Genomic DNA, 10,856 nt, shown 5'->3' on the forward strand with positions numbered 1-10,856 from the left:
AGATGTCCCCGTCCTAATTCCTAGAACCTGCGATTGTGACCTTGGAACAAGGGGCTCTGCCAATGTAATGAAGTTCAAGATCTTGAGATGGCGAGGTGACTCTGCATACTCCGTGGCCCCGTGTGGTCACATATCTCCTAATAAGAGGGGCACAAGGGGAGTCAGAGTCAGAGGAGAAGTCCATGTGATGACAGACGAGAGGCTGCGGTGATGCGTTTTTAAAACAGCAAGTGCCCAGCAGCCAAGGAATGGAGGTCGCTTCCAGCAGGTGGAAAACCCGAGGACATGAATTCTCCTGTAAGGTCGCCAGAGAGCCAACACCTTGACTGATTTCTGACTTCCAGTCTCCAGAACTGTAATAAATTAAATCTGTGCTGTTTTAAGCCACTACCTTTGTGGTACCAGGAAACTAATTCAGATTATCTGGGTCCAGATGCCAGTGGCAGCTCCCTGCTCAGCCCAAGCAGGGATCTGGTTCCTATGGCTGGGAAAATGCTACAGGTACGTGACAGTGTCCCCATCTCACAGCTCCCATGACATCCTGGTCCTTCCCCTCCTCTGAAGGGAACCCCTGAGCTCAGACTCAGAGCCCTGCTGACCAAAGAGAGCCAGATGGAGGTTCTGAGGGGCAAGGAGGCCAACGTTCCTCCACTAGTCACCAACCTGGCTGTAACTGGATAGGACATCGTGTCTCCTGCTGGCACTTCCCCCAACAGAAGCACGGTAGAGAGAAAGGACGGAAGTACGTGGCCAGTGTAACAAATGACCACAAACATAGTGTCTTTAAAAAAAATTCATTCTCTACCATTCCAGAAGGCCAGGAGTCCAAAAACTGTCTCACCAGCTAACATCAAGATGGTGGCGGGGCTGGATCCTTTTGGAACTACTGAGGGGAGCATCAAATACAGAAACTAGACAATGCGGTTATTGCAAAATCAATGGAAATAACTGCAAGTTAAATAAAACCCACCAAAGAGAGGAATCTATTTTCAATGGGGAGTCATCTCTGGGAGAAGCCAAGCTAGCTTCTTCGGGCCATTTCTGTCCTTTGTGCTAATGCTGTATTGGCGAGAATCCTAGTGATCTCCATTCAAGGTAATACACTCATTTGTCCCTTTCCCTCCACTGGACCCTCAGCTGGGACTCAGTAAATTCTAACTGTGTATTCACGTATGGGAGCCAGGTGGGAGAGCTGCAGCCAGTCCTTGCTGGCTTTTACCCAACCTAGAAAGTAGCCAAGTGCCCAGAGCTGCCCTCTCCTCCCACTGTCTGGCCTTATGACCAACAGAATAGAATGTTCCCTGTCCCCACAGACCAAACAAAGGCATAGGAAAATGGTGGCTCTAGGGCATGGCCGTTAATATGCCAACAGACTGCTCTCTGTCAAGATGTTCTCATGGGCAAAAACTTCAACATCAAACCTCAAGACACAACTCCTCTTTCTCCCTAAATTAACATCAGCACTGGAAGAAAGACCTGGCTTGTTGTCATCATCCCCACAAGGGCAACCAATTACTGAGTACTTACACATACCATTCTGCAGACAGGTGAAGAAATCCAGCCAAGTCCATTGACTCAGCTCAATCCTTATGTTCTTGCCAACAACTGCTGTTCCTACACACAGTTGCTACATCCACATATGATGGGATAGTTCTTCAAAACTACTAACTGGTAAGGGTTTTGTTTGGCTTTTGTTTGTTTCCTGCGATTTCACATTACCCCGGGATGATTCCCCCATTCATGCAGCAGTCAGGGCGTTCTATATCCTTATACCCCAAGGGATGACACACAACCAGAATCTTTTCTTGAGTTGCCAAAGTGTAGAGCCTTCAAGACCCGTAAAGGGCTTATTTGCAAAGGCAACACAATAGACTTTGGATAAGTTGTGATTAGGAAGAGCAAAGCTTCCAATCATACCCAGGTCAAGGTTCCCTAGACCTGAGGGAGCAAAGGATGTGAAGCAAGGGATGAGAGAGGGCACCCTGTCTCCTGCCCCTGGACTTGGCCCAAAGAGAGTGGAGAGGATGACAGGAGGCCCGTGAAGTTTCTCCCAAACCTCAGTCATTAACGTGTCAACACTGTATTTTTGCTGTCACTTTTCACCCATAGTGACATTTACTTGCTTTTTCCCTTTATTTTTTTTTAATGTTTATTTACTTTTGACAGACAGACAGACAGACAGACACACACACACACACACATACACACAGCACAGCACAAGTGGGGGAGGGGCAGAGAGACAGAGGGAGACACAGAATCCAAAGCAGGCTCCAGACTCTGAGCTGTCAGCACAGAGCCCGATGCGGGGCTTGAACTCACGAACTGTGCGATCATGACCTGAGCCGAAGTCGGAGGCTTAATCGACTCAGCCACGCTGGCGCCCCTTGCTTTTTCTCTTTGAATTAACTTTAAAATAACTCTTTTTAAAACCTTGCTTCCTTCCAAGCAAGAATATTCTTAAAATCAGAGACTTGATGTGCTGGTTATATTTTTCTAGTACTCATGAAAATAAATACATAACAATTAACATTTTAAAAACACTTGTGTGTTACCTAAACGCTTGCCCTCGGGGAAGTGCTGTTACTACCTCCGGGGAACATGATTACACTTTCAGATGGAAGCCCTAGGGAAGAGGGCGCACAATCAGGAATGAGGGTCCTTTGCAAGGCCCTGGGCAACCACAAGGAACAGGGGCCAGGTTGCGGGGTGTGCTGAAAAACTGAAATTGATGACCCCAGATACAGCCACGGCATTCACCAAAGCTCTGTATGACCACCGGTGAGTGACAAACTGGGAAGTAAATGCCTCGCAAATATTCCTAGTGCCATGAGAACACCCTGACCTTTGATTCTCACAGATAGCAAATGACCTGAGTTGTGGCTCCCTTCCGGACAATAATAAGGATGTGCCCCATGAGCTGTCTGGTCTTTGCTCTGTCTACAAACCCACATGCCCACAGGGGTGAGGCAGACAGTGAGTTCAGTGGGCCTGTGTCAGCCCCAAACCGCAATGCAAGCAGGGGAAAAAATGACCACTGACGCTTGGCCTTGGGAAGCGGGAGACAAGAAAGAACGGTGGGTGCTGTGGAGGACCGGGGGTCAAGCATCAGTTACCCCAGCGCCCGCCAGCTGCTTCATGCCCAGATGGGGACTTGCTCTGTCCAGATGTGCAGATTTTTTAAGGCAAGCTGGACAATGACAGTGTTGTGTCTATTCTCTCAATTTGTAAGTACTGATAATCCAAGGTGAAAGAATAAAACTCTCCGGCAAACACCACGTGGGCCAAATTTGGCCCAGGGGCATCTCATTGTAGCCTGCATTTGAACTGTTGAAGGCAGGGGACGGAAGCTCACTTCTCCCTGGAGATAAAACTTTACAGATCTGACCCCACAGTCCCCAAGGCTCCCCTAAGGAGGGCCTGGTTATCCCCGTGTTGCAGATGCTGTGATGGAGGAATGTGGTTAAGAGAACAGGCCCCAGTCTCTGGGTTCCTCAGCTGTGTGACCTTGGACAAGGTACTTTATCTCTCTGCACCTCAGTTTCTTCATCTATAAAGCAAGGTTGAAAATAATGGTATGGCACCAGGAGGGGAGTTAAATGAGATTATGTATGTACCCCCCCGGGCACATATTAAACATTCAAACTCTTGGTTCTTGTTAAATGACTTGCCTGAGGTCACACGGCTTGGATATGAAGAACCCACATCAGCTGACACCAAAACCAAAGGTCTTTCCGCCAGACTATATACATCCTGTCACATGACCAGCAAATTATGTCATTAATGTCTGCAAACCACCCCCCCGCCCCCGCCGCCCCAGTTTAACATCGTGCCCAAATCAGACTTCCCAGAAAGTTACCGGGACATATACTTAGCGATGCGCACAGTCTCTCTGTCACAGCCTGGGGATTCAGACTGCGTGAAAGCGCTGTGGGGCCACAGGGAGAGCTCATCACATGAAGCCGCACAGTCCTGCATCCAGACCCAAGCTGCATGACCTCCCCACTCTGAGCCTCAGTATTGCAGCCTGGGAAATAACCATGTCTAAGAGTCACCCCACCAGACTGCAGTGAGGTCTGAATGAAACAACACGAAGGCGAGTTCTTCAGAAACGGGAAGCGTGTCACAACTGCCAGCCTGGTAGCTGATGTCTACAATGATTTAACTCTCTCAGGGCTGCAGAGTCAGCATCCCTGGGTCTGGCTGGACAAGGTCAACCTGCAGCAGAGGGGCCCAGGAAGTGGCCCTGGGTCTCCCTGGCCGAGGGTTGGAGGGGGAGGAGAGGGGAGGGGTCTGTTTCCCACGCCTGGACATTGAGAGATCACGGTGATGGGAATCTGGCAGGGGGAACAATTATTTCTCCTTGCTGACGAACAAAGGAGCCTAGACCTCCAGCTTCCAAATGCAGAATGCAGAGTACTCTCTTGGCCACTATTAACTAATGAACTATGAAGTAAAGAAGTGTGGGAATACACAGCCAAAATAGAAATGAACGTTTTAAGAAATGGATGCCTACCCACAGCACACTTAAGATGTATGCGTTTTATCACATGTTCAGAAAAAACTATAAGCAAATAGTGGACTCTAACAATATACACGCTGAAGTATACTGGAGATGCGTCTTAGTGGCTGCAACTTACACTGAAATGCACGCCCCGAAATTACAGATGGATGGATGTAGACAGGAAGGGCCGGGTAGGGAGAAACATGATAAAACCGCACGCAGTTGAATATGAATGCATGTATAGGGGCACACACACCCCAATGTTTATAGCAGCACTTTCAATAATAGCCAGGTTATGAAAAGAGTCGACATGTCCATCAACTGATGACTGGATACAGAATATGCGGTATATACATACAATGGAATATAACTTGGCAATGAGAAAGAATGAAATCTTGCCATTTGCAGCAACATGGATGGAACTGGAGGGTATTATGCTAAGTGAAATAAGTCAGTCAGAGAAAGACAGATACCATATGTTTTCATTCATATGTGGATCTTGGGAAACTTAACAGAAGCCCATGGGGGAGGGGAAGGGGGAAAAAGTTACAAACAGAGAGGGAGGGAGGCAAACCATAGGAGACTTTTTTTTTTTATTAAAAAAATTTTTTTAACATTTATTCATTTTTGAGACAGAGAGAGACAGAGCATGAACGGGGGAGGGGCAGAGACAGGGAGACACAGAATCTGAAACAGGCTCCAGGCTCTAAGCTGTCAGCACAGAGCCCGACGCAGGGCTCAAACTCACGGACCGTAAGATCATGACCTGAGCTGAAGTCGGCCGCTTAACCGACTGAGCCACCCAGGTGCCCCCATAGGAGACTCTTAAATGCAGGGAACAAACTGAGGGTTGATGGGGGGTGGGAGGGAGGGGGCAGTGGGTGATGGGCATTGAGGAGGCCACCTGTTGGGATGAGCACTGGGTGTTGTATGGAAGCCAATTTGACAATAAGTTCTATTTAAAAAATATTAATGCGTGTAATTTTTGAAAACTTAAAAAAAATAACTTTTAAAAATACATAAACAATTTTTAAAAGACTAATGCACGTAGACTGTAAGTGGCAGGCATGTGAGCACTCGCTCTAAAAGTCCTCCAACTTTTCTGCATTGTTTGAAAACTTTTTGTAAGACAATGTTAGAAAAGTAGATGCCTAGTAAATAAATTTAATATAGTTGTTCTAATATTAAGCAGGAAAAGCGATCTGTATGATTTCCATTATATAAAGGCTCCTCTGCCACCACGATGGGATGTAAGACATTTTAGGAAAGACTCCCTTTTGAAAAAAGAAAAAGAAAAAAACCCCACAAATCTCTGCTGAAATGTTGTCACTGGAGATTTGTACGTCTGCACCTTGAAGGCTTCTGGCCCTCCAGAATCCTCTTTTATGTTTAGGGTGTCTTCAAAGAACATACCCCTCCAGTCATTATCAACATGCATCTGAGAGGGAGAGAAATTGGCAACCAGCTGAGAGGAAAATAGAATTGGGAAGTAACAAGAGATGAAAAGCAACCACTAAAGAGACGGAAGGAAACGGGGTCAGATGAGGACAAACCTGTTTTCAAAATGTGGTCTCCTATTGGCTGCACCAGAATATTTGCCATATTATGCCATGTGAAGAGGGAAACTGAGGCAGAAAGGTGTAAAGAGACCTGCCTCAAGTCACAGAATGCTCCACAAATATAAAAGTCGGGAGCGGTATCTTCACCACCTCTGGAACGGGGTCCGCTTTACCCAATGCACCTGCACTGGGGGGGCCACGCAGTCGGAAGCCGGGAGCAGACGTGCCCAGGGGAGGTGGGGAATACTGCAGGGGGAACGGCAGGAACTGAGGTGGGGAACTGCAGGCGAGGGCCTCCTCCTGGGCATTCCTTCCATCCCACTGCTTCCAGGTGGGCAAGGAACTCTCTGGAGCTCTGTCCTCGCCCTCTGGGGAAGGCGTTCCTGCCTCCAGGTATGAGGGAAGGAGAGACCAAAGCGATGCTTATTCCGTCAGCGTCCCTGCCCCTAAGGCAAACCACGTGAGCCTGTCCCCTTCCTGGTATGGAAACCCACAGCGGGTGGTGGGGTCGTGGGCAGACGGGGTGAGGACAACTCTTTTCTGATCAGGTCCCAGCACTCGGCGAGATGAATGCTCCAACAGTAAGTCAGCCTGGAGACGGAGTCCTGAAAATGCTAGTTGAACAGCTTCTTAACTTGGACAGTCACTCAAGCGTAGAATTACTCAAAATATCTTTGCCCATTAAACTGCCCTTTTTTTTTTTTCTTTACAAAATCTGGCTGTTCTTCCCAAAATGTTTTGACTGGGAATTTCTGAAATGTCTTGAATATCTTGATGTGCAGTTCTTTGCAACAAGGGGAATCTGCCCTGTTCCACACCGCAATGTGCAGCGAAGGTCCAGAGTCAAGGAGCCAGAAGCCATAAAGCTGGAATTACAGTAATGCCATCCTGAGGCCAGAGATAGGAAGCAAGCGTGTCACTCACCCTCGCCCAGTGGAAGTGGCCTCCCAAGACGGGGCCCAATCCAGGAAAATAAACACTGAGGCAGAAGAGGTGACACGAACGAACGAACGGCATCTTAGGACAACAAAGCACAGCAGGTGAAAGTTCAGAGTCATTCCATTGACAAAGGCTCTCTGAGCATCTACTGAACACGGAAGTACATCCAGAGAGCAGCAGAAAGGGGTGTGTCAGCAGAGCCATGCTGGGCGGTGGGGACGATGGCCACGTGGGGGCTGGGGAGCTCAGGGAGGCAGCGGAAGGCCAACTCGGACAAACCCCCTTCTCAGTCCAGCTCACAAGCCTCCCCGCCCAGGTTCTGGGACCTCACAGTGGCTGCATGATAGTTCCCGGGAAAGGGGGAACTCAGGACACTGACGGCACAAGAAGCTGGGTGGGGAGTCGGGGAGCAGCCAATGCAGGGCACCTGGGCACCCCTGAGAAACGTTCTGTCCTTGAACCACTCTGAGACACTCGGCAGCCACACCCTTAACTCAGCCACCACCACTTTTGGTTCTTGAAGCCTGCTGGGTTACCAGACATAGACTCTCTTATAAAAGATGTCCCCAGATTTCTCTTTTTTTTTAAATTTTTTTAATGTTTATTTATTTTTGAGAGAGAGACAGAGAGAGTGTGAGCGGGAGAGGGTCACAGAGAGAGAGAGAGAGGGAGACACAGAATCTGAAGCAGGCTCCAGGCTCTGAGCTGTCAGCACAGAGCCCAACGCGGGGCTCGAACTCATGAACGGTGAGATCGGACCTGAGCCGAGGTCAGACGCTTAACGGACTGAGCCACCCAGGCGCCCAAGATGACCCCAGATTTCTTGATTATGGGACTATGTCAGGTTGGCCCCTCTTCTCCACAGAGCAGGAGCGAGGCCAGCTTGCAAGAGGCGGTTCTCCACTCAGCCCTGCGTCTCTACTACCTAAGACGTGAGCTGCGATTCTCCAGAGTCCAGGAAGGATGTATTTGGACTCCTTGGAACGGAGCAGATGCCCTGGCTTCTTGAACTTAATGAGGAGTGAGACACTTAGCTTTGATCTCTGCCCCAAGCCACGGACGATCAAAATACTCTGGATTTGTACTTACGTAGGTAGCTCCATTAGGTAGCTCCATTTTTAGGCAAAATTGCACCCGGCAGCTAAACCAGTGTTGGCACCTCCCAGGTGTAGCATCCCTTAGCTGCCCACACCCAGCCTCATAAGTCTGTGCCTTGGCTCGTCAGCCCCAAAGCGGGACATTAAAGACTTACTGAGCTACATCTTTAATAATATTTTTAAAAAATGTTTAAGAACCACCATAAAAATCCACTGGATGGCATTTTTTTTTTCCACTTTGGCAAAACTAGAGTCATCGTCTGTGTTATTACAAACTCAACCACAAGAGAAGAAAGTCAGCCAGTCACAATTTAGAAAATCACATTCCAATAGCCCTAGAAGGGTATATTAGCTGAGCGGAGATGTGTCCAGTCACATCTGTCTTTTTCCACAGACGCTGCTCCCCCAGGCCACTATTGAGCAACCTGTCCCCTTTCCAAGCAGCCTCTGTATGCTGAATACTGACCTGAAGTGATTCTCTGTTTTCTCAAACCTACAGACCAAGAGGCCTTGGACCTGATATAATTTGAGAAGCCCCAGAGACAGATCCCTTGACCTTCCACCCCTCTGCCAATTTAGAGATTCATTGGAGGGAATGTTACTTCTAAAAGGTCCCTTATAAATGCAAGCTGCTCCTGGGAGGGATAATGCATTAAGCCATATAGCCGTTCACACTTTAGTATGAAGTAGTCCGCTAATAGCTACCCTTTATGAAGCATCTCCTCTGGGCCTTGCATGGAAGCAAGAACTTTCAACAGTCACTTACTCAAACTTTGAAGGAATTGAACATTATAAAGCTTTGATGGGGGAAAGTCTGGACATGTCTGATTAACAAGGGGTTAGGATGGAAAGGGACACGGGAGATGGAAGGCCGAGGGGGTAGTATCGACTGTTAGGAGGAACTCAAGATCGTCTTCACAGAGGTGACATTTCAGTGGAATTTTGAAGGACATGGAGTAGTTCCACAGGTAGCCAAGGCAAAGGAGGGGGAAACAACATGGGAAAGATCCATGTACAATGGCATCCTGTATCAGTCCGAGTGCCAACAGGACTACTCCAATGAAGAGAATTCAAGAAGGGTTTAGTAAACAGATTACTGACAAAGGTGTGGGCAAGATATAGGGAAACCACAAGAGACGGTGCAAGAGTCCAGGGGCTATACCATCCCTGGACTCAAAAGGATGAAGGAAGGCAGCAGTTACGTGAACACTGAGAGAGAACATTGTATACAGCAGGCCACCTTGAGAGGATCTGCGACTTCTAACACCCACAGCCAGCCTGAGATGACCCCACAGAATGGAGGCCGAGGAAATAAATACCTGCGCCTCTCTCTCCCTGCCTCCTCAGATCTCCTGTGGGGCTCCCCATCTGCCAGGCCCAACGGGAAGCCAGAGGTCAGGGCAGGAGAGCCTAGGTGATGCACCCCAAGTAGTCAGATTCCTAAGGCTGAGAGCTGGGCAGAGCAGAGTCAGGGTGGATCTGGGGTGGGGGCAGCTGGAAAGCACCCAGCAGTGTGTGAGATGTGGCTAGAGCACGGAGTATGGGTCAGGGTGAGGGGGGTAGCAGAGGGTGTGGGGTGTGGGTGAACACAAAGGAGCCTACCTGTCGAGCTAAGGAGGAGTGGAAACCATTGACCTGCAGTGGTCACAGAGGCAAAGGCCGCTGCCTCTGCCGAGGGCCCTGGGAACAGGCGTCCAGCAAATGATGCGTGGCAGCCAAAAACTCCTGAGCTAAGCCAACACCTTCCCGAGCCTCCTGAGCTGTGCTCTGGAAGCCGACCCCAGCCAGCGGCGTTGTCTCCCGGAGCTCCTGCCACTGCAGAAGAGAGCCTGGGAAAGCAGAGGGGTGGCTACTGAAGGGAGCGCAACCTAGAACATCTTGAACCAATTCAAACCAGCCTATCTCTTTGATTGATATTCCAGTCCAACCCTTCCACACGTGGAAAGGCGGCCCTGTGACAAGGAGCTCTGCGGGAACAGGTTTCCCAGAAAAACGAAAACTGTCCGTCTGCCTACCCCAAGGGACCACTCCAGGCGGCCAGCCGGGAAGCCAAGGCAGTCCTGCCCTGTAAGGCCTCAGGAAAGAAGATGAGCACCAGCCCCCTCTCATCTGGGAAACATTAAAAGCAATCTCTGAAGTGATTCATTAAAAGTCCTCCAGTGGCAGAAGACCATCACCCAGATGTGAAAATAAACACAGAGGGAAATTCCAGCATTCAGAACTGTTTCAAGTCTTGAAACAAATGCATGGTTATTTCAGGGAAAGGAAGAGTCTATTGACTGTCTTTCCAAGCCCACACAATCCAAGTCAGACTCTCTCCATAGCCAGCAGGCCAGGCAAATTCCCACGATGCCAGATTCAGAAAACTGAAAGCACTCACTTGACTCTCTGGGGCCCTTCCCACTTGAACTTCTCAGCGGCTCCCTGGCCAAGGCCAGTCACCCACACTTACCAAGCTTCTGGTGGTGCAGCCTTCAGCTCAGCCTTCGTAAGCACCGGAAATTAAAGTAGAAGCAATTGTTCCATGCTGCTCTGGAAAAAAAAAAAAAAGCATAGAAACTAAATGGAGCATGAATCAGTATCAAGCAAAACAGTGTATGCCCTGATTAAAAACGGGAGAAAAATGGGAGCATATTTGGGCACTGATCACATATTATCACATCCAGTGTCTGGCAGAGTAGATGGCACAGGGTAGGCATTTGATAAACATGGAAGGAAGGAAGGAAGGAAGGAAGGAAGGAAGGAAGGAAGGAAGGAAGG

The 10,856-nt window shown here is 48.8% G+C and overlaps 1 long non-coding RNA gene across 2 annotated transcripts in view; it reads right to left on the bottom strand.

Moving 5' to 3' along the window:
• LOC125934410 (uncharacterized) overlaps window positions 1-10,856 on the bottom strand; it is a 234,793-nt gene that overhangs the window by 93,222 nt on the left and 130,715 nt on the right. For both annotated transcript variants that reach the window (XR_007461376.1, XR_007461375.1), the window contains one exon: window positions 10,549-10,628. This is a non-coding gene — a long non-coding RNA (uncharacterized LOC125934410). The remainder of the gene's footprint in view (window positions 1-10,548; window positions 10,629-10,856) is intronic.

The sequence above is a fragment of the Panthera uncia genome, assembly GCF_023721935.1.
Source record: "Panthera uncia isolate 11264 chromosome A1 unlocalized genomic scaffold, Puncia_PCG_1.0 HiC_scaffold_17, whole genome shotgun sequence".
NCBI classification, from domain to species: domain Eukaryota; kingdom Metazoa; phylum Chordata; class Mammalia; order Carnivora; family Felidae; genus Panthera; species Panthera uncia.